The sequence below is a fragment of the Epargyreus clarus genome, unplaced genomic scaffold (assembly GCF_041222505.1).
Source record: "Epargyreus clarus isolate Ecla_fem2 unplaced genomic scaffold, WU_Ecla_fem_2.2 ptg000010l, whole genome shotgun sequence".
NCBI classification, from domain to species: Eukaryota; Metazoa; Arthropoda; class Insecta; order Lepidoptera; family Hesperiidae; genus Epargyreus; species Epargyreus clarus.
In genome coordinates, this window is record NW_027332218.1 from 12,546,790 (window position 1) to 12,572,196 (window position 25,407).

The 25,407-nt window shown below is 34.8% G+C and overlaps 1 protein-coding gene across 3 annotated transcripts in view; it reads left to right on the forward strand.

Annotated features, from left to right (window-relative positions):
* Window positions 1–8,488: 8,488 nt before the first annotated feature.
* smash (smallish) overlaps window positions 8,489–25,407 on the forward strand; it is a 179,204-nt gene continuing 162,285 nt past the window's right edge. For all 3 annotated transcript variants that reach the window (XM_073077498.1, XM_073077496.1, XM_073077499.1), the window contains exon 1: window positions 8,489–8,700. The gene's annotated coding sequence lies outside the window, so the exon portion shown is untranslated. The remainder of the gene's footprint in view (window positions 8,701–25,407) is intronic.

Below are 25,407 nucleotides of genomic sequence, written 5' to 3' on the forward strand. Positions count from 1 at the left end.
TACTACTGCATTTGGCTAAAACTTCTCTAGGCGCTTGACAAAATATAACTGTATAACAATTAATTTTGAAAGTATTGTTAAGGTAATAGAATCCTTCATGCTTGGACTTTGGAGGTTTCACTGCCACACCTATTTCTCGTCCGTCTTGTCCGTCCGTTACTGTGCCCTAATTAAAAGGGTGTGGTAAGGAGGAGTACGTAACTTACATCATATGTTATTCCATTGTTCTACTTATTCCAGATGTATGGAAACTGTGGCCGTCTTCAGGAAGAACTGCAATCCTATCTGAATTGGATGTCCATGTGTAGCAGTGGGCCCTTACCACCGGGTAGACTGTATGCTCATTAACTACTTCACTATTATAAAATACATTTATGTTATAGATTTTCCTGTGCGTAATGTAATTGTCACTCACCCAGGTAATTTTAGCTAAGACTGATTAGATCTTATAATCCACCATGTAGGTCTGAATCTAGGCGAGATCTAGGATATCTAGTCCGTGCACGTCAGCTCGCATGAACGACGTATCGAACGCAATTCGCTGAGTCTAATGCCACGTAAGCTGATTCAATGATTGCCTTCCAGACATTTCCGTCATACTTTAAATCATAATCTGTCTAATAAGCAATATTATATAATTTTAATTAAAATTGTAAGTATGTTAAGCTATAAGTTCAACTGGTGTTGAGGTTATTATGTTTGATTGGTGCAACCGGTTGTCCCACTGTTGGGCACGGGTCCCAACTTCCACCACGCTTTTCCAATGCGCAATGTAGCAAACGAGCATGCAGTCCATCTGATGGTAACTGCTCCTTCTCATGGACGTCTATAATGAATTTCAGGTAAGGTATAAGTCCTAATTGAGGTCGGCCATGGATGCTACCCCTCATTACTAAGTTGGACAGCCGGACCCCACAAATCCGTTCAAACCCCTAGAATACAAGTTAAAGTCCGAAGTCGACCCACAAAGGATTCTACCATTTTCAATCATTCTTCTTATTTCATTTATTATTTATTTAATGTAATAGATCACAGTCCATCTCGCTAGCCGGTGCGTATTAGTAGATTTCACACATATTTAAGATTTTTTTTAATTACTCTCAGGCGTGTAAATTTTATTACAATATTTCCATTCACAATTATAGAAATTAATTTCTAATATTCACATAACTATCAAAAATCAAATACATTCCAGGGAATAGAATCTCGGACCAAAGCTGAACCGGCTATCGCTCCCACAAACGCCAGTCACAAGTATACGAGTAGTCACTATAAAGAAAAATCGCATTCCTAAACATCATTTGTCACGAATTCCTTCAAGATTCACATTACAATATCATTGTCGTGGCAATAAGAACATAAACATAACAGTTGCACATAAATCTGTCCGCCATCAGTCACTGCCAGCGTTCGCGGAAGCTCCGTTTAATGTTCAATTACACACAACCGCACTCATTTGCATGCACCTTTATGTTTCTACGTCGAATGGTAATAGCGACCTTGTTTCATCATCAACCCATTACTGTCCCACTGCTGGACACGGGTCTCCTCTCAGAATGAGAACGATTGGGCCATAGTCCACCGCACTGGCCAAGCGTGTATTGATAGACTTCGCATACCTTTGAAAACCTTTCTATTTTGATTTCTCTGGTATGCAGGTTTCCTCGCGATAAAATCCTTCACCGTTTAAGCAAGTGATAATATTTTATTAATGCGCACATATTTTACAATTTATTACTGTGAAAAATCAAAGTTGCATCCTTGGGATTTGAAGGTCGGACCCCTCGGTCAAGAGGCCGAGTTTCTTAATAACTAGGTTATCACCGCTTGTCGATAGCTACCTTGTTTGTTAACAACCGATTTATTCGTTTACTAATCAGATTAATTCAATAAGATTGTATTTTCTATCACAATCTCGCCGGATTAATCTGAAAGGACCCAATCAATCAATAAAAGTTCTTCAGCCGGACATAGGTCATGATTGATGAGGGTCCATAAGATGGTTTACTAGGCTCACAAGTTCACAGTCATCCACGCTAACAAGTGCGTAGTAAGTCACATCTCGAGGTTCACATCTTAAAAAATCATACGAGAAAATCTCCAACAACCCTATGGATCCTTTGCTTTAAGACATAAGTAGGTAATGAATTTTAGGTGGTAAGACTAATAAATTTTAAATAAAATCTACAACTAAAATGTAAGAAATATATTAGAATTATGTAATGCGATCGAATTAGCCTACAGTGTTACAAACTATACCTATTGTATGGTAATAGGTATTATGTCTCCCTCCTGACGTGGCGGTGGCGTGCGGTAACACACTGGTCTGAGACGCAGTGGGTTCCAGGTTCCATCCTCGGGCAGGCAGATATATAATTAATTTATATTTCTGTTCTGAGTCTGCGTGTTTGTTCATGACATCCATGACGCAAGAAAAATCTTATTGTAGGCCTATATGCCTCTTTATTGATGTTCTTCTTTAATAGGTATTATGTCTTCCTCCTGACGTGGCGGTGGTTTGCGGTCACCATACTGGTCTGGGGCACAGTGGGTTCCAGGTTCGATCCTCGGGAAGGCAGACATATAATTAATTTAGATTTCTGTTCTGAGTCTGCGTGTTTGTTCATGACACCCATGACGCAAGAAAAATCCTGTAGGCCTATATACCTCTTTATTGATGTTCTTCTTTACAAATTTATACATATATTTATATGGGATAACTTTAGAGATTACTAACTATTTAAAAATAAATACTGGTTTCGATTTTATGATATTACCTATAGGTAACAATTTCGTAAAATCGTAAACCCGTACACGGGAGACCCGTACGTATAAAATTATTGTTGTAAACAGTTGTCATTAATTATTACACATACAAACCACAAATTCGATACATTGAACGATGCTTCGATGTATTACACAGGTACTAATTTACAGCTGGCAGTACATTAAATAATTTATGATTACCGCAACTACCCGCATATAGCGTCCATACTGCCCGTAACATCTGCAATCAACCCCAGACGAGACCAGGTTCCCACCTGAGGTCGGCTTCAGATTCGCCGCTACCCCTGAGGACTAAGCTGGAATGTCCCGGAAAAGTACCTAACCTTACCTATTTCTATTCTGCCTATTTCTGCCTTATAACAGCAGTGCTAGGCGCTGCTGTGTTCCGTTTTGAAGGGTGTGGTAAGGGAGACATACTTTTCTGAGGCGTTCCAGTCCTCTAGGGTAGCGGCGCATCTGTGGCCGACCTCAGGTAGGAATATGTAATCCTATCTGGGGTTGATTACAGATGTCCATGGGCGGCAGTAGCCACTTACCATCAGGTGGACTGCATGCTCGTCTGCTTCTCCTATATTACAAAAAAAAAACCTCAAAACAGGAACACACCAGCGCTAAACACTGCTGTCGTTATTGAGGAATAGGTGTGGCCGGTAATTATACAGACCTGTAATATTCTTACCGCTTACCACGAAATGATATTCATATAAAGGAATGTGCAAGTTTCCCCACTCCCACTCTTCCCATTAATATCATCGGCGCCAATTTAAGGATTTAAGAAATGAATAATAGCGTAACGGTAATATTACCTTTCTGCTGCGGTTAGGAACACGCACAACTAAGCGCGGTGACTACTTCAATGAGTAGTAAAAGTGACAAAATCCCCTTTTCTAAAAAAAATTATCACTAGTGTAACCCATCAAGAGATCACTCGCGCTGTACATCTTAATCTGACATCATTTCGATACGCCGGCACCTCGAACCTCCGCGCTTCCTATAATAAATCTACTACCTGATAATCAATGACTCTATTACACTCTCTAGATCAATCTCATACTTACCTGATCCGGATTACCGAGCAATCACTAAAGTAGCATTCGATGTAACTTACCATTGGATCCCGTTACGTCACATTAGAAGTGCGCGTGTCGATCGCTCCTTGATTCGCAATAAACATCGATAATTTCTCGCTGGGTGGCGCCACTGAACGGCTCCAGATCGAATGAGTCGCGGGTGGTTTCCATTGGTGTCGACTAGGCGATAAAAACGCCCGTCGCGCAGTTGCTAACGACAGGCAGCGACAGTCGGCGTTAGTCGTCAGCGCTGGTTGTCGCTCATATGTTACCTCTCTGAAGCCCCAGTTAGTAATTTAAAAATTAATATTTACCAAATTTTGTCTACCACAGTTTGAAATTTGACAATTAAGGAACTTTAGTAGGCAGAAATTGGTTAATATCGATTAATAATAAAAAGGGCGAAAGTCGAATCAAAACGTTAAGTTTCACATATATTCTGTTAAAATTCGATCCAATATCGGATCGCGCATGATAGAGCTCCGATATCCTTTATATTACGCGTTTCTTTGAAAAGTTAACCTATGCACGTGCATTGCACAATAATTGAAGGAAAGGATTCGTTAAGAATTCATATCACGAACCTCAACCGGTTGAAGTTAGAGGCAAAAAATATAAGTAACTAATTTAATAGGATATTAAGTAAATAGCAGAAACAAAACTAGACCTCAAACATCCAAATTGAGATAGATATGATGTAAACACCAAATGTAGAGTTAACAATAGTCTGCAACAATCAGTTATTGTTCAACGCTGATTTATCAAGAAAGTTGAGAACTTCTTTCCAACGAACGAGGTTTTAAAGGTTCCAAGACTTCCAAGTAGGGTATTTATTTTGAACGTGTATCCCGAAAAATTTCAGCAATTTTACAGTCGTGAAATTTAATCAATTTAATTTTGCTCTGCAGCTTAAATTCGTACAGAGTAATTCGCGTGCTTAAAGGTAAAAGGGCCTATAGCTAAGGGTTAATAGGGATTTATGCTGAAAAGGCACATAAAAAAATTTTTTTTTGCCATTCGGTTTGAAATTATCTGAAACGTTAAAAATTTTTAGTTTTAAGCACGCGAATTCTATTAAATGACTAATTTATACAAAGGCTGACTTACTTTGTCCTCAGGAAGGGCAACGCATTTATAATTGACTTCAGGTAGAACCCTAGCTCTGTAAGGTTACTATGATGTGTAATTTGTTACTGATTTCCATGAGTGGCAATGATCAATACCATTTAGCATTATTATATAGTTCGACGAAATAAAGTAGCATTGGACATACGCACGCAGGTAAATATAGGCGGGCAGATGGAATGGGAGTAATCGACCTGTTAAGGAAGCTGGGTACACTGTTGCGCCGGCGCCTATCGCGTCTAAACTTTAGTGGTTTGTACTTAGTACTTGAACAAGTAATGACAGACACTTAAAATTTTATCGACAAACGATATGGTAGATATAATATGTTAAGATGATGAAGGTGGTAGAACCCTTGTGGTTCGACTCCGGCGGCACCATCGCCACACCTATTTCTGCCTCATAACAGCAGCGTTAAGCGCTGAAGTGTTCTGGTTTAAAGGGTGTGGTAATGGAGACATACTTTAGCGAGGTGTTCCAGCTAAGGCCTCAGGGTTAGCGGCGCATCTGTTACTGACCTCTGGTTGGGATATTTAATCCTATTTGGGATTGATTACAGATATCCATGGGCGGCAGTAGCCATTTAAAATCAGATGGACTGCATGCTTGTTTGCTACTCCTATATTATAAAAAATGCTATGAGTTCTAACCTGACCATTTGATTTTACTTTTGCATGTCCTATGATTTGCAAAATCACAAGCGAAATTACATAGACTTCGCACAGACTTAATCATAGTGATCGTATGTATCCATTAGTAGTCCTACGTCGCACTAATGGACCCGAAATTAAAGTCAACATGAACTCAACAATAAAAATATGAAGTGAAATTAAACCTTTTGAAATAAATCTTCAGATTAAACTGGAATAAATAAATTACTATTAAAAACCGATTGCTTAAAAATAAAGCTAATATCACTTCCACTATTTAAACGAATCCACCTTCATCTCATATGAAAAATACCGTCAAGATTTTGGGCTGTTTTGCGTGCCAAAAAAAATTTCATACACAATATATACATAAGTACATACGCTTGAAAAACAACCATCCATCGGATAAAAACCGTTAATCAGCGTTGTTTTAATCAGCGATAACCAAGTAAACATCCAGTTGACAAACCTCAAGTTTTAAACTAACGGTCCAGGACATCTTCATCCCATAGAAACATTCGCTAACATCCAAGCTGGTTATGAAGATAGCGCGTCGGATACAATTACCGGGCCATGGAGCTAACGAACTGAGCCCTGTCCAGATAATATTCAGTGCACATGACTTAGCTGTAGAATTAATGAAATTGTCCGTCTGTATGCTAGTTCCGCGTTAAACGCAATTACAGTGATAGGAAGAGTAACAGTACTCTAAGGGTAAATAAGAATTAAAATAATTTTGTCGTCAGCATACTGTTTCTCTACTGGGCATGGGCCTTTCAGAGTAAGAGGGGTTTAGGCCATAGTCCATCGGGTTAGAAATTAGAGATTGGTAGCGTTCGTACTTTGTGATTTTTTTAAGAGTTTCTTAAATATGTAGGCTATTATTGCATTTTATGCATTACGACCTTTCTAACCTTTTAATTAATTGTAAGCTAATTAATAATTTTGCATGACGTTTGCTTCCCTAGACTTTGAGTATCCACCCATAATAAACTTATTTAACCCTTTAGGAATGGACTATCAAAAATATCGTCCTTAGTGCATATATCTAGCTTATGTAAAAGGGACCCCACTGTCTTTTCATGGTTCATGTAGCTTTAACTGTTTAAGTTTGATGATGCTTCAGTCAGTCAGGACAGGACCTATTACATATATAGTTATAATTATCCAAGCAAACTCAGGATATCCAGTTAGTGTGGCACAGAAACCGTCCCATGCAAATGTCTCGATTACCTTGCACTCAAGTCAATGTGCCAATGTTTACCTATTTACTTAAGCAGTTTATGCGACATTTTCACGACGAAATACAGCAACATTCTTGTCTTATAATTGAAGCCTATGATGCCCTGGTAGCCTATTTCAAGAGGCGGATTGAAATTAACTATAATTATTGTATATGAATCTATTAAGACATAACTGTCTTGGTAGTTGATTTCTGCATTCCATGTACTTTCAGTGTTTAAGGTTTTGCCTTGCTGGTGGGCTATTTCAAAGCGGAATATGATGGAATGTAAGATGTACCCATAGATTAGTAAAGATTACTCACTAGATTTGTAACCAGTTTTGACAATTGAAATTGTCACTGTCATCTATTTTCATATTTGAAAAATATAAAAAAAAAATTATTTTTAGATCATTTACGAATGAAAGGATATTTTTCCGCACTTTTTCTTAAATTTTGTATTTTAGCACCACTCAACTGCGTATGTTGGCATTATTTCTCGTAAATTACGCCATGACAGGCATTAAATGGCTGACAAAATTGTCAGCCATTTAAGCCATTTAATGACTTCCTTCAATTACAAGGCGCTGTGATATCTATACTTATCTATGGATGTACCTAATATAACAAGTTGTCTTATACTTGTAAATATTGTCAAAAAAAGAGTGCACCTTATATGGAGACTGTTGAAGTGTAGTTGTAGATAGTAGTACCTACTCGTAAATAGTGAATTTAGTTACAAATAAAAATAGAACGCCCAATTGGGCGTTCTATTAATATTTTGCTTATGTTGTTTATATAAAGTACTTCCTTTAATAGTAAAGCTTTTGTAAATGTAATTGTACAGAATTGTAAGAGGTGGTATGGGGTCTAGTTATAAAAAGTTTCATGAATGCTATCTGAATGAGACCAACGGATTGGTGTTCCTAAAAGGGTATCGCGCATAAAATTTTCACAGAGTTACACATCTTACATTCGCGCAAGCCGTAAGACTATTCGGCATTCACTTTTCAACTACTACTACTATAACTAATAAATATCTATATAAATTATCTCACGCTCGAAGCCTGGAGGTTTTATTCATGGTTTGTGGATTCAAACTTGGATCAAATGCTTACCTCCTTTACGCACCACTGATTCGAAGTGATGTAAGCAGGTACCTACTCATTACAAATTAATTATCAGTTACTCTATGTAAAGATGAAATAAAACATCGTGAGAAACATTGCCTGGGATTTCTCCATATGTAATACTTACTCGTCAAACGTGTGTGAAGTTGACTATGGTTTGGCTCTTATTTTGAGAGTCCAACAGTGAGCAAATGGTAAATTAAGTATGAAATAAGTTGCAGGATTCTAAGTAAATTTGAAATGAATCATGTTACGACTACCTAAATAAATAAGCACATAAATAAGTACCTATACAAACATTTCAGGACTCACATATGGAAACAATGAAATAATAAATCATATTTTGTATAAAAATGGTTATAATAATTTTCCTTCAAACTAGAATGAATAATATAATGAAGGCTCTATATTCAAAATTCTCTCCGAAGTATCCGAACGCAGTGAGTGGGAGATCTCAAGATCGCGCGCGTTGCGTGACGTTTCGGCCCGCGGTCGCACCCCGCCGCGCCCCGCCAGTCCGCCGCGCACCGTCGCGCACGTTGCACGTAGAAAGTGTTGCTGCCGCTATCCCGACCGAACGCCGCATTTATAGAACTGACCTGTGAAAACACAAATAACACCCGTGAACCTCTGTGCCGCATTACAGTGAACTAAGACCTGTGCAAGTTAACAGTGACAAAACACATCTAATCTCTTCTAACATCTCGAACCGTCGCGTGAGTATTTTAGTTATCTAACTGTACTTTCCATCCATGGTTTGTCGTGCCATGCCGGTTCTTAGATGTGCGTATTCGCGGAAAAAACCTGTCGTCTCGAATCATTAGACATGCTGTTTTGTTAGATAAAAGTTAGATCTAGGTCGGTATCAGCGACGATTTTAGAGCGAGTCCGTCCGACCGGCATCGACGGTTCGCAATTCGCATGCCGTTTGAATTTGGAACGCAAATCGCATTCAAACCTTTTTTGTTTTATGAATGATAATTTTTATTTAATTACGTTTCTATGTATTACGATTATCCGAGCGTAAGTAGAAGAAAGAGTAAAAAAAATCAAAGATGGAGGGTAATTTGTAGGCAATTTGCAGCAATGATCTAGCGATTTGTTTTACTACTTTTACTGTGCGTCTACGAGTTTACATCTGTGAGTTTACATTACGGATGGGATGTCGGTTGCATTGCTCAGTTTTTACTCATTCGCTCTAGGAATAGTCTGTAGCAGCGGGCACAACGGTTAGTAGCAAAATCTCACGTAGGTACTGTGTATAGGTAGTATTAGTAACGCAATAACTTACGAAAGTTATATTTTTCTACTGGGGTTCTGTTTTTGTAACGATTGAGTAATTTTCGTTGGAAACTAGAACAACTGGACATAATTCGAGTGTTTTACAACTTATTAATGTACTAATAATATGAAATGTTGTACGTATGCGGTGTGTATGACCGTAACACTACACAGATATCAAATCGCATCGTAACAGTCCGTAATATGTGTCACGGCGAACCTGTAACGTTGAAATAGAACTGTACGGATCATTATTGCGGATTTTGTTACATTTACACGGCCCATAAAACGCTCATAGCTCTGTGGTGCTAGTGTATAGCAAAGGATTTGCCATTTGAAGCAATGGACAGCATGGTTGGTTTTTTAATGGCCTCTAGATGTACAATTTTGTAGGAGGTTATCGAAATTTATAAAAGGTGAAATTTTTTGCAACTTTTAATTTGTTGATCTTATCTCTTGGTAGTTCAAAAATTAAGTTGTTATCTTGCTGAAAATAATTATGAAATTGGAGAAAGTATTCTATGCTACTGTTTGTTGCAACGCTTTTATACTGGATGTTATAGATATAAAGACGAGCAAGACTTGTACAAATCACTTATAATCTAAAATCAATTACATGCGATGATGGCCGGGATCGAACCCGGGACGCTCTGCGCGTCAGACCGGTATGGTGACCCCTGCGTCACGCCACGCCACGAATAATAAAATAGTTAGTTGTCTCTATTTTAAAATATGTACGCCTATTAGATTATTAAAAAAAATACATAGAAGGAGACTGCAAAATTAAAACTACTACGAATCAAAAATATTATGTACTTTTAAATGTCTGTTATGTAAGTAACCGAGGCATGGCAATATGAAATTAATTTTAATCTAAACTTATTGACGCCGGTATATTCCATGAATCAGTACAAAATTTTGAATGAATTTATTGAATGGAAAACATATTATTTCCCTATATCCTTTCGTATTTGCGCATAAACAAATGACTACACGTTTATGTTAATTACAGGAATATTTCACTAGAAAAAACATACGAATACGAGTAATATGTCAATAACAGTTTCAAGTATCTATACGCACGAAAAAGGTCATCAACTACAACTAAATAATATTATCTACTCAATTATACAGTAAATTAGTATTCGAGCCATTGTGTTTACCTACAGACGCGATTAACAGAAAAATTAACCCAATTCCCATAGACTGTGACTTCACAGTTACTATCAGTATTTACAAACATTACAGCTAAGGAAAACTTCGTAATAAAACTACAGATAAAATATCTGTTACGTATTTTAGTAGTACGTACAATTGTTATGCTGCTTTTTAATATGTAATAAAATATGTCATATAAAAATGTATTGTTGTAAAAGAATACCATTTTTTTACCTGACTGTGGAAGGTAATGTTTTTCAAGTGTATGTATGTCTCATTTTTGCCGTGCAGCCCGAACGGCTTGATGGATTTCCACATACTATGAGGTGATGTTGGATTCGTCGAAATGACTTGAGTATGATATATTTTTGGCTATATTTTTGAGCATTCAGGTTTTTTTGTGCTTTGTGTTTCAAAAACAGGTAAGCGAAGAATTTATATATTTTGCGTCTGTTAGTAAGTAACCAACTTCGAAAAAAGAGGAGTAAAGTTCGAATACATATTATTGTGTATTGTAACAGTACCTATTAAGTTTTCCTTTCTCCAGCAACCTAAGTCCTAAGTCCTAAATGATAACTTCTATCCACATTAATCGCGCTCATACTCATCGGTCTTCAACTGTGAGTGAAGGACCGGCCTTCTTAACGCGCATTTGCATAATGTGGAATAAGTTTCCTTCCGAGGCAAAACTAACAGGACTCATAGACGCAAAAAGCTCACTCAGGCCACCTGTACCTTAGCTATGTTATTTCCATAAAAATATATAAACAGGAAACGACCAGTACGGCACATAACATACTTTAGAAGTTATATCGATAATTAAATCTACTCATTTAAATTTATAATTTTGTCAAATATTTGTCGTTAAATAATTTATAGTGTGTTTCAATCATTTTCGTCGCAACTAATGAACATTCACGATGATAAAATCGTAAATGATTCAAATTCAACTCAACTCAACTCAAAAAATCCACAATTGTTTTAGTAAATTTTACGCTTACACACTCATTGTTCTACACTAGGCTTTTTCCTGTGGGTGCTATAAACACCCAAATATGAATACACAAACACGCACGCCAGAACAGAAATCTAAATGCGTTAGTAAGTATTTGTTTGGTTTTGGATCGAACCCGGAATCCACAGCGTGTCAGAACGTTATGGTGACCTCTCTGCCACACGGGTCGTCGAAGCAACTTCTAAGATTCATACTGCATCCTTCAAACATCTTAAACAGACAATTTGTAAACAAAACATGTCACAAGCATCTAAAGACATGTAAGTTTTTTATGAACAAAACGAATAATTACAAGGTATGCTTCAAACATAGTTGTTATCTGCACTTGCATGTCTGAACAGACTCTTAATTAGGCAATTTTTTATTCACAAAACATTACCCATAAGGTCCATTGTGTGCAAATACTTACCGAGTGTCCCTAATGTTACCTACTTGTCACACTGCTGACTGGTAAACGATAGGCGATAGACTTAAATCTCTCGGTACAGAAATGATAAAGGAATACTCTTTTAGCCAGTCCGATGTTAAATGATAAGATGATTTTAAAATTAAATTATCTTTGCAATCATTTTCAAACGCTGGAATTCCATATTACCTATGTGTGCAGTATACGCACAAAAAATTAAGTACTCAGACGCACACAGAATCTTAATTCATTATGCATCGGACTGAGATAAAACGCATTTTTAACGCAATTTTTAAACGCAAAACATAGGTCGTCAATATGAAAAACTTGTGGACCTCTGTAGTCAGTTTCGGTTTTCACTGGATTCAATTTTTATTTAGAATCCATTTTCAAACGGTTTGACATTGATTGTGTAGCTATCGCTAATTAATTTCGCTCACCACCCTTAGTATGAGTAAACGTAAAAACTCATACTAAGAGTACATATAGATATTTAAACTCGTTGACAGTGGAACGAGTGCCTGAGATGCTTAATTCCTGTATTCGGTACGCGAGGTTTATTATTTATTGAGTATTCAAATGCGCATGCAACTTTTTTCAAGTAATCATACACAAGCTAAGTACATTGTCATTTCGTGGTCTTGTACTGTATGCATTAATATTGTAAAAGTTATTTCTGAAAACTTTGGCGGCAACCTGCATCCTTGGCATTTCTTCGTAATGTTTTCTAGTTTGGCGCAGCACACAATTTTATACAAGGCGTTCTAACTTAGGCGCAAGTCGGTATTTGTTTTGGCTTCACGTAGGGCTTACATTTTTCTCAGGACGTATAAATGGTCCGTGGGTGATATCATAAGGTGGACTACGTTCTCTTTGCTATTTCTTTATTAGCAAGTCCCACCTGGGTACAACCTATGATTCTTATAATAATTATTATCTTTATACTTTTCTGCGAAAGAGGCGTAGATAATTAGGATAACTGATGAAGTTTAATTTTAAAATCATGAGTTTCATTGTCATACAAATAAGCACATGACCTGAGGAAGGTCATTTCGAAATCACCGACCAAATCGCTATACGATATTTATGCTGGATAAGAGAGGACCTTTTGTGCGAACATTTATGTAATGTAAATTAGGACATCTAATACTGACTAATAATCAATCCGTCCGTCTAATTGAACTCTCGTAATACCAGCTATCTTGTAATCAGTAGGAAACAGTTGCCGCAATTTGATTTATGTAACTAATGAAACTGTCGCTAGATAATAACGAGAAAAATTCTTCTGCTTGTAATGATTGTGTTATGAAAAATTATTTATAATCACATGACCCTTTTATTTCATAGAATTCTATAAAGGTTTAAGTTTGGAATCAACGTCACTACGGCTTATAACGTTGCTGTGTTTTGGATGGAGGTATGCGGTAAAGCAAACTTAAGTTCGAGATTGATTTCATAATGTCTATGTGGCAGTGCCCAATAAACATAAAGAAAACAGTTTCAACGGACATGTATGTATCACGCGATTTTAAAGAGTAAAGTGACTGTAAACATCCATATTGTTTATAAGATGAAATGAATTTAGGTATGAAACATGTTAAACGTGTTCATACATTTCCTAAATTATTAAATTGATATGAGGCTATATGTTACGGGTATGTATAATATTATGGATATTTTTGTTCTGGGTTCTAAAACATATTTTGAAAAACAAAGCTATTATTTTTTGTTCTACACATTGTATATTTAAACGTGAGAAAAACATACCCATATATTTTTACCTGTATAAATGATAGCGCAAAAATAATAACAATAGACACTTTAAATCAATTTAATCATATTTACTTCAAGTAGCTTTGTAATAATGGAATTATAATTAACTTTTGATATCGCATGAAAGTTTTATCGCTAACTTATTTATAGCAATGATTGAGTCAATACATGTATGTTTTTGATTATAGTCAGCCCTTTGAAAAATATATTTCTATCATAATTATTTTATTGAATTCATTTTTCAATCCGAGATTGTACACTGTACATTGTGTATAATGTATATTATGAATCTATACTACTACTATCCTGTCGTGGTAATTGTTACCAGCAACAACAATAGTACTTAGCATAAATAATGTTATCACCGATAATTGTTGTAAACGGTCGCATTACAGCAACAATAGTTAATGACTGATACAGCTTGCAAAGTGAATGGAATATGACTGTTGTGTTGGTATTACGTAACGTTCGCAACGTAATTTTTATTTCCTCGATAAATTATTTTTAATAACAACAGTTGTTTTTATTATGTTATTATTAAGTCGCGTTGATAATTATCGTCGTTTTTGGTACATACACATTTTGATAAAAATAAATTACGTCATAATAAAGGATATCATAACAGTTTTATTGGCGAGTCAACATTTACAAGGCAATAATGACAGGCGTTATGTATTAGTCAGATTCTAAGCAATCCAATATATAATCCACAAAATCGATATGTTCTATCTATATGCCTACTTTTAAATATGTATACAGAGTCATTTTTATCAGGGGGATTAAGATAGTAAAAAAGTTTCTACTAGACTAACATTCTAAAATAAGTACACAATAAGTTTAATTATATATTATATTATTATGCTATTATTTTGTATACAAAATCTTTAAGGTGATGGGAGAAAATTAATGAAGTGCACTTATACGTGTTAATACAAATAAACAGTTTTTTATTTTGCATAATATAGCCAGTAGATCATCAATCAATTTTATCACAGAGTGTAAAGCAGTCGTTGATATCTATCGGAATTCTTGTTTTGTAGCCTTTCTAAATGTAAGTCATCACGTAGAAAAGGAAAGTGAAATGAGAGATTATAGTATCTATTGTACAATTTATGCAAATACCATGTCACGCCCATGACTGTCAAATTTTACGAATTAACAAAAACCCTCTGGAAATATTAGACAATGAGTAACGATAGTATAATATTCATTGGTCAGACATTGTAAGATTGACCGCGGGCATATTTTTATTTATAGATGAATGCAACCCGCGTGACATGTTTTCCGAACTAGTGTTATAATCATTGTTATATCACAATACGCATATATCTTGATTTGCAATACTGGACCGATTTATTCATAAGGTTTTATTCTTTTTGTTAATACTGGAAATACATTCACAAAACAAGATTCACAAGTAAACTTAAATCTACTTTTTATCGCAGTTGTGCTTGGTAGCTATAAAATTATGACGAAGGGAAAATATAATAACAAGGACACCTTTTTGTATTTATTGTTGTAAACCTTTTTTTGCCGACAGTACCGTGGCGACCTTGCGGCGCACTTGACTTGAAAGGTGTTTTAATTAGTTGTCATATTTATGTTATGTTTAATCAATATTTATTATATAGTGGACAAGTACAGAGCAGTCTTACTATATTTGAATAAGTAATTATATATATATATATATTTATTTAATAAGCTTTATTTTAACCCTTCGTTAAATTTAGCTTTCCTATTCCTTAGCTTTATTTTTTTTAGTTATATAAATTTGAAACCAGTCCTAAATGTCTCCACTGTTTCAGAACTATATACAAACACGAAGTCTTCAAATTCTATTTTAGTAAACGTTCAATGAAATTATTTCCAGTAGATTTAAGACACTGTTTTTTTATGTTTTACTCTTATAAAAATGAGAACAATATGATCTTACATAATCTTTAATTATTCATAAAAGATTTTTATAAGTACTCATATTATATGTCCACTGATCAAAATTGTATGGAATAGTGGATGTATCGATTCGAAATTTAATTGTATAAAATAATTTGTACGTATTTTGGTTGTAAGTTTAATAAATCACTGTTACATTTGTCTTACGAGAACGTGCCATTTCGTGTTCAGAATCTCTCATCTCACTGGATTTAACATTCAGAATGCATATATCCAAACATCATTAAGCCAATACGGGCAGTAAGATTTAAGTGTTAGATTGAAAATTGTATAGCATTACACCAATTATGCGTGGACGTGAGCATACACTCAGCAATTGGAATTAGCATTTAATTGTATGTAAAATACGACATTTGCAGAGAAAGCGGTAATGGATTGGTTTTTATCTGAATAAGGGATTTATTCAGGTAATAATATGTTGATTGTTGTTACGTACGTAAGATGTAGGATGAGCTTCTTGAAACCTGATAAAAAGAGACATAGAGCTCTTCAATCCAAAACAATGCCCACTACTGTGTAGTTTGAAAATCTGATAATTCGGGCATTTGCTACTTAGTGCCCGCTTCAGAGATCCTTAACGAAGAAAGAACTAGTGAATACTTTGGCTTTTATCGAATCGTTAGGCTTTCCCGACTGAAATGCGGAGAAATTTCAGAAGGATCCGAAGCTTCATTAATGAATATACAGAGTACCTATTTCTTCTGTTATCTCGTATATTAGTAAACTGATAAATGATTTCATGTCTTGCAAATATTCCACGGTAATATAGATAATAATAGTTGTTAGTAAAACTATTCGCGGTTTGACTATCATGGACACGTTAATCTTTGCATAATTATAGGTAATACTTTGTTTTTCGATGAGCAGGTACTTTAGTGTCATGCGAATTTAATCTGCCAGGATAAAGAGCGGGGAATCATGTCATCTTTGAATTTCATGAACTGTCATGACCATGAACGAAAACTGATCTGTAGCCACAATCACATAAAAACATGAGCAGTTAAGCTTAGCTGAATATAATCTTAACAAGAATCAGTTGTTCTTGCAGTCCCAGTTGTCGGATATGACATCAAAGGGAACAATGAATTTACTTAAATTAATGAATAAAGTTGTCTTAATGTCATGTTTTTAAATGAGCTTGATGTTCATTTATAATTTAACATGTTTTAAAATACAACTTCGAGAATCGTTGCATTTAATTAATCTTTTTTTTAAAGGTACTTTTTACAAGAAATACGTTCAAAATCCGCATAAATATATTTATGTGACCAAATATATACAACAAGTTAAATTGATACGTACAAATCGACGAATTAATGAAGCGGTAACATTAATCAATTATTTTAGCGACAATTTGCCACAAGAAAACATTTTTGTTTCATTAAAAATGGAACTATTTCAAAACTAAAGACTTCTTACACTATTTTAGCCTTGAAACCCTAAAGAATAACTTAAAATATTAATTTATACAATTATTAGCTGTTCCGATCAGTTCTACAAGGTTATACTGTAGACCTAAATAACAGTTCATTAACATTTATTAATAGTATCCCAATTAAAAAGTACGAGTCTAAAACATGCAGACCTAAATACTCTGATTTAATCTAGTGTTAGCCCATAGCTTATGATAAATTAGCACTGTAGTCGTGAAAGTTGGCAGATGTATTGTAAGCGAGAATAGCCAGTGGGCTACAGATTAATTAGAAATAGATTTGACTGGCATTCCTGCGAGGGTGTCTGCTCCTACATGCATGAACAAGGTTGATAAATCTGCTGATCTTTAAACCAATTCTTAGAAAGAATTGATTGATTAAGCAATTAACATTTAGTTGCAGCTTATCACGGGATCAGGGGAAGAGTCTTATGACTAGAAGAGTGCTGTTTTTTGTTTTTGAAGCAGCAAATGGATGTCTAGGCCACTTAATATTAATTACTCTCTATCCATAATCAAATCTTGATATATACGGTACAGTATACCGTAAGGATTCGTTCTCATTATATTAGGTAGCCGAATGACTTACACATGAGGCAACCATCTTCGTTCTTAGGAGTGGTAATGCTTCATCTAGAACCTATTCTAAATGGAGTTGGTTACAAATGGGCAGCAGTGACCACTTATCATCAGATGTCCTAGTCAGTAATAAGACCTGATGAAAATTTAATTATTCCACGTTCACATACAATTTTAATGTTTTTTTTTTTCATAATGAAAGTGGTTTGAAAACGTAAGGTAAAAATGTGCATTTTGGAATGTGTTAATTTCATTTACTGAAGAAATAACTTTAAACCATTTAAATAAAAGTGTGCCTAGAAAATGTACGAAACCGGAACACATTTTATGTACCTACAAGAAACTTCCTGCTACGTTTAAACATAATATTCTAATCGTTCAACTCTATTCAATATCCAGTAGCGGTAGTATAAATCACTTAGGAAACCAGGCCAATAATAATTTTCTGTTCTTATCAATGATGTACTATCACTTTCAAAGGAAAGCGGTGTCTATTGTGTGTTATCAAGGTCTACTTCGCCGTGACTACTAATCAGGAGTTCATAGAAATCATGCATAGTGAATGTGTTCCGAGCGAATATGCCTTTGATATACGTCGATGTGAGGGTAGTGCCCTACAAATTGTATCTACGGCTTCACGAATTGTATTACGACCTCAAATTGGTCTATTAGTAAGCGTACAAATGATTCGATATCTCGGATCTGCTTTTGTGTTGAGACTGGGACTAAAATGTTAGCTAAACGTTTGTCCTTTGGAATTCTTAAGTCTTATTTCATCTTCAGTATTGTTTCTTTATTTGCTTCTATGATTTTGTTTTTAAAACTCTGGTAAATGTGAGATGTTTCTACTAAGCCTTCAGATTCCATGATGTACTTTAATTACAAAAAACGTTATCAGTGTTTAAAGGCTACTGTGTCCACTTAATGTGAGTTACAACGTTTGTTAACGCTGTATAAGAATGAGTGCTTCAAATGAAATTATACTGACGGGCATTGCCAGTCGTAACTGATAAAATTATCGTAGCGATAGATTATATAAGTGACACGTTAAAACAATTGAGAAGCCCGATGTTTGATGTCACGGCACGATTATTTATGAACGCACTGAAACAAAGGCTTTCATAACTGAATGTTGCTACATTCCTGCGGAGTCAAGAACCCCGAAACGAGACGGGCGTCGTCAATTATAAATGACGAAAACAAAAGCATTAAAATGTTCGCCGGATTTTAAATTAATTTCTGAGATAACACCATCGTGCATTCGGGTCATGTCAAGGCGACGCCCACGGCGATTATCTTTCAACCAATTCATCGTTGTGCTGGAGATCTCTGTCTCTTGGTTAAAACTTCACAAAAGTTCTCAAGCATCTGGTTTTTCAACATCGCATCGTAGTTTGTAGTACTTGAATTATTTAAGTTACTCATATGTGCCATTCCACAATACTTTATGGAAACAAGCTTATGAGAACGACCTCAAATGGGATTTCTATCCTATTTGGAGTTGCTTACGCATATTAATGGCGGATGTACGGACTTATAATCAGATGGGCATCATGCCCCTCTGCTACGTGTATCACATAGAAAATAATGCATTTTGGATTTAAATGACCCATACAGTTATTTGCTTTGAAATCTGAACTCAATAGGAAAGTGATTGTGTAAATTTCGTCAAACTTTTCTTCAACATTTATCATGATTCCAATTGTGATCGGAATTTCAAATTGATTGAAATTCACAGTAATAAGTTGTTACGAAACAGTTAAAAGAATCGTGGCGTGTCAAGGCGACGCCCACGGTAATCTTGGATTGAGTATGTCCTTTCCGATGACCGTTCCGTTAAGGCGTTCAGAACTTGCTCATTTACGCTTCCTTGTTGCCATTCATCATTACCAGTAACTGTTCAACTGATAGGGATAATTCTACTCTCAGGATAAGAATTATAGTATGCTTTGCTAGACAAGATGAACTTGGTAGATTTCATACTTCTATTATATTTTGCAAGCGTTGCATTTATGAATGTTTATTCATAGAAAACATTATAATCGTTAAAGCAGCACTTTGTGGACAATCGACAATTGCTATTACATTCGTTCGAATGACAAAATTCATATCACAATTTACTAATTTTCTTCACTTTCTGATTTCATCTTCTTGTGCCTGGTCCAATCTGTCATGTATTTCGGCAGACAATTTATTTGTTACTCACGGTGAAAATGTGATGGCATATTCTTGAATAACATAAATTGCTTTCCACACATCAGATTTTTTTGAAATACCAGAAATGTAACAGTAATTCATTTGAACGCATTTATGTGGTGACTATTATAATGACACGTAGTCTTCTTGTATGCAATTATAATTATCGCCTTAACCATCTAGCTTGATGAGAGCTCATTAACATTATGAACTATGTATTTAAATGATGATATATATTTATGACGTATGTGTATTTATGTTTATAGAACATCATATCCTGGGTAAATCCTGGGTACTTTGATGTATCCATGTAATATTTATTTCGTCTAGCCGGTTCTAAGTTCAATCATAGGTTTCTTCATTCTCTCTTCTGCTATTTTTAACTATTTATGAAAAAATATCACACTATCTTCAAAAAATCAAGTTGAGAATCGTACCGCAACATTCGAAAGAGTTTATCGGTCAAGAAAAGAGGTAAAATTTGATAAAAGATCTGTGTCGGAATAATAATTACAAGTTCGTACCACCCCACTATATCCTCAGAGAACAGGACAGGCCATCGGAGGTGGAAACGACGCTGATAGCATCTAACCTTACGTTTTTAATTTTACGCGCATTCCATACACGCGCCTTTTCGATTGTCGAAAGAATTTATAACGAAATACAACATTGTTTTATATTTTTTCCAGGTTAATGTCTGACCGTAAATTTTAGTGAAACTAAATGCTGATCAAATTGAAGGTTCTCAGCAAAGTTTCTGTAAGGTTCGAATACTGGCAATATTATGTTATTAAAACTAAATTAATCTGTTTTTATTTTTAATGAAAATTAGTTTAAGTTAATAATTTTGTTAATGGTTTTGAGTCACTTTAAGTCGATAACAATGATTTGATTCCCTTATACGTCAACAACCTACGCATCTATTGTTATTCAATTGCCTTATTGACATAAAGGGTCAAATAAAATGTCAAGAGATATTGTAAATCAGAAACCAATTCATTACACTCCAACTTAGATTAACTGAACAATGCTCATTGCTAGCTCTTTCGCAACGCCAATGAAGTACAATTTCTATTTGACTTCAGATCTCCCTTTGTAATTCGCCAATAGTTGAGTAAACCGCCAAAATATTACAAGATATCTTGCAAACTATGAAGACGTTAAGCATTCATGATTTATGTCGTAATCTGTCGTCGACTCAACAGTTACAACATTCTCGACTGTATCACCAGGGGAATAGGACCCAAAAGAGTTGTTTTGACCACGTAGATGGAAGCAATGGAGATTACGTAAACAGTTGGCATTGTTACCGCAAACTCGTCGGTTACATTGTGGGAATTGTTAACAATAGTGCAGTGTAAGTGTTCTTTCAACCCGTGTCCGTTTTGAACTGAACTATTGCAGAAAAAGTACGTTGCAATAGATCATGTGTTAGAAGGCAATAGCTTCATTAGCTAAATTAACTAAGAAATGGCGATAAAATTTATGTAAAAAAATATTTATACCTGAATATGGACAAATTTTGTCAAGTACCCTGAGTGTATGAAAGATCTTCATATTTTTGAAAAGGTATTAAAAATAATCTTATATTCAGTAAAAAAAAATCTATTACTTTTAGTTTTTGTTTAGTCTTTCATTTTTCAAAATGATTTCTCAAGATTTATGGAATTTTTAACAATAATTTTAACCAAAATCGTGTAATGTTAATATGGTACCCTCTTGTTTAAAAGACTTAAAGCATCTTTACGATTGCCTGTCGACTGTGGTGTAGGAGATAATTGTATGGGTCTTCACAACGTCTGTAAGAGTGCTTAATTTGTCACGAATTTGGTATTTCACATACGTGTCTTGATACCGAAATCTTTTGGCATTTCTGGTGTAATCACGTTCTCATCTGTAGCACTGAAATTGAAGTACAAATGTGGTACTATTATCTTACAAGAATTTACAAACGTTTTATTTTTATCTTCTTGTTTCCAAAGTATATACTTTTGAGTTTTTATTTTATCATTTAAATTAGGGTTATTTTCAACCGAAAAACATTGTGGTTTTTCAAACTTACTACTGTTTGATCCGATTCAATTTTGCTATCATTATCTGGTCATTGCTTCTCAATGAACTCGAGGGCTAACCTTTAACTGCATTTCAATAAAACATAATAGTGCATTTGCATTTCACTGCGTTGGAACCGGCGATCCGTTAAGACACCGGAAGGGGTGGGTGTGTTTCAACTATTTGTTCCTCGTCAACTAGTTAGTGACCGGTGGTGGGAAGAGGTCTAATTCCCGAGTCAATAAATAGTTTTGGTTCTGTAATGAGTTCCGCTTGGGACGTGCCCGTTACGTCACAGATTTCATCCTGCTTGATGATGTGATTAGAAATAGAAATAAAAATTAGTAAAAAAGAGAGAAATAAATTAGTAGAAAATTTTAAAAGTTGATTTACTAGGCGATTCTCTTGTTTGTTTTTTTTTGTATCTACTTTAGAAAGTAATAATGACAGTTATGAATAATATGGCAAAAGTTTTAAGTATTTAATTATCCACCTATTTTATGAACAATCTCCGTGAAATGGATTCGTTATTTTACTTCAAATTTTTTGTGTTTTTGCTAATTCGCTTATGTTCCCACTGACTTAGGTAGGATACATTAGCTTTTTCATAATATTTGAAGTATTCGGAGAATCGAATGTTCAGGTGAAGGTGAGACTACATTGAAGTATTTTGTGAAAAATAAGCGAGGTGCAAAATAAAATATCTAAATAAAAATAAATTCATTTATTTTAATAACGAGGCTTACTTTTTATTCTTTAGTTTTCTCGATTATTTAATTATATGTCATAATGTTAAGCCCGCTTAGTCAATTCTAAAAGTCGACTACGATACGGCATTAGACTTTATAGTATATATCATTATGTATTGACTTTCGACGCGTATCTCAGTTTATTTTAATCCCTGAATTACACAATTTCCTCATTTACCGAATGAATTTCTTTGTGTACACAGACGCATCAACAATCCGACACCGTGTGTTTACCAGGTGGGGCTAAATTTAGCTGGAAACAGGCGCCGTAAACATGGGTTATGGTGAACTTCCTGCCTTGTCTACACGTGCCTATAGGGTGACATGGTTATCTCATGGGTTTTGGAGACGGTCTTGTAGTTTAATGAAGTATGAAATTAACGGGATGTTAATTTCGTCGATACATTTCTGTTCCGCTGTTAGGGTTCAAGTCAAAGAGATTGTTTTGTTTCTACGCTAGACAAATGGTCCTTTGGGTTTCTCGTAGAGTTGGAGAGATTATGTATTCCTTCATTTTTCGAATGATGTCCAATTTTAATAAAGACTTCGAGTTAACACATTCAATGTCAATCTTAGGAAGTAACATTGTAGGATTTATTTATAAATCCTTCTATATTATAATCACCGACAATATGTTTTGTAATGCTATTTAATATAACATTAACACGAAAAGCTATTTTAAGATTTACACGTGGCTTTGGGATATGTTGATTTATCTCCGACTTTTATGTGTACTGCATCTGTTTTAAGCTTCGCCTCTCAGTAGTTAAAAAGATGGGTCAAAGTTTGAAACCATTAAAGTAATTAAATTTACTTTATGGGTTTACTAATTTATTTTTAGTAGGTCTTAAAGTCGTAAAGGTGTTTGTGTATTGAACACACCATGAACAATTTTTATACTAAAATAATTCATCTATAATAATATGTAAAGTGAAACTGTCTGTTATTTCAAAAGCACTGCCATTTTACGAATATATGCGCATATTGGCACGATTTCAAAATATAAAAACTAGATCGATTTACCGAAACTAAACGGATTTTGAGAATTCATTACAGAATACTAATTAATAATTATATTGTGAAATATGGTTATTAATGCTTATTACAATTCAGAGTACATTTTGTCTATGATAGTTGACTAATAAACAAACAATCTTTATTGCTTCTTATATCTAGCATAGCATAAACCTTGATAGGGCTTGCCCTATTAGTTAAGAATTATCAAGTGTAGTTGCAGCTCCACATACCCATTAGCGTAAATTGATAATATAAATAAAATATGTTTGCTAAATATATGTGTTATAGAGTTTCATTCGCAGCTTCTCTTTAAGAATCCGGTCAAAATGAAATACCTCATGAAACAGTTGGTTAATGACATTCGAAAATAATTATATGAAGTAAAGGATCTTCTACTGCTTGGCATGACATTGATTTAAACCGTATTAAAAATATTAATACAATATTTTTCTTAGGACGCGAGCGAAGCAGTATAGACCAGCTAGTGCTAGCACTTAGGACTCATGTACGTGTTATTGTAAGTATTGTAATAAGTATTACAGTATAAAATGTTATATTCAAGGTGAATACAATAATTACAACGTTGCGTAATTTGAATGTCATCTTACATTCCATTTTTCCATAGTGCATCATTCTATGACATCAGGGCGTGAGTAACTTTAAGGAAAATCTATAAAGAATTGCATTGTAAAGAATTTACAGCCCCGCGGGTTGTCTGTATGAACTGATCGAGTTAAGTAACGTTGGGTTCGGTCGGGAGTTGGATGGGTTACCATTAGGGGTTATATTTAATGCTTTCGTGCTTCGGATGTTGCTACTTCGTTGTTATCAATGTATAGTAATCGTTATATCTTTGCAGAAATCCTTGAGGCAATTTGTACTTATACAATACGAGTTGATCACTAATTCCATCATACCTTCTATCAATCTGAATTAGAACAGTATATGTTTTTTGCCTCAGGGCCTACCTACATCAGTAATATTCTGGTGAAACATACAACTCATAGATCAGCAAATGTAAAAACTAGAATAATTATTGTTACTGAGTAATCGGCCGAAGACTATGTTATCTGTAATCATTGTCAACGCTATAATTGCGGCAAGATAAATATAATTTTCCATAATTACTAATAATCACGCGCACGTAATAGCAAAGAAGCAATGATTAAATTTAATGTTATGTTCATACTTTCTTACAATAAAGTAATAAACATTGAAAGGTACATAAAGATAGAATTACATTGGTGGTGGAAGAACTCGTAGATTGACTCCGGGGGTCCTACGACTACACATATTTTTGTGTAATAACATCAGTTCAGTGCTGGGTTTCTTATTTGGGGATCTGAGTTGGAAAAGTTTGGTATGGGATAGCAATGCAATCTGTGGTCGATCTTAGGTAGGACGCCATTTTGAGTTGATTTCAGTTGTAAAATTGTCCATAGTTTCGACTAAGTATTGTACTTGTACTGATGTACAAAATTTATTCATAGTTCGATTGCGACACACACACAGAAAATTTGTATGGCACCAATGATTCCCCCTTTGAGCATGAAGTTTGGTATAAAAATAAGCGCTTTGATATAAAAATAATCACAAAATCTTAAATAATAATTAACAATTAAAAATTAAATTTCATTTTTATTTGAGGAATGAGTGAATAAGGCTATTAAAGTTTGCGGTTACCAATTTACGTATCGTAAAGTGAAAGAAATATTTGTACTTCCCGGCATTCCAAAAGTAATTAAACACTGTACAGTAAATCTTTAATTTAAATTGCTTATAGTATCCTTTGGAAGGTACGCCTGCAAAAGT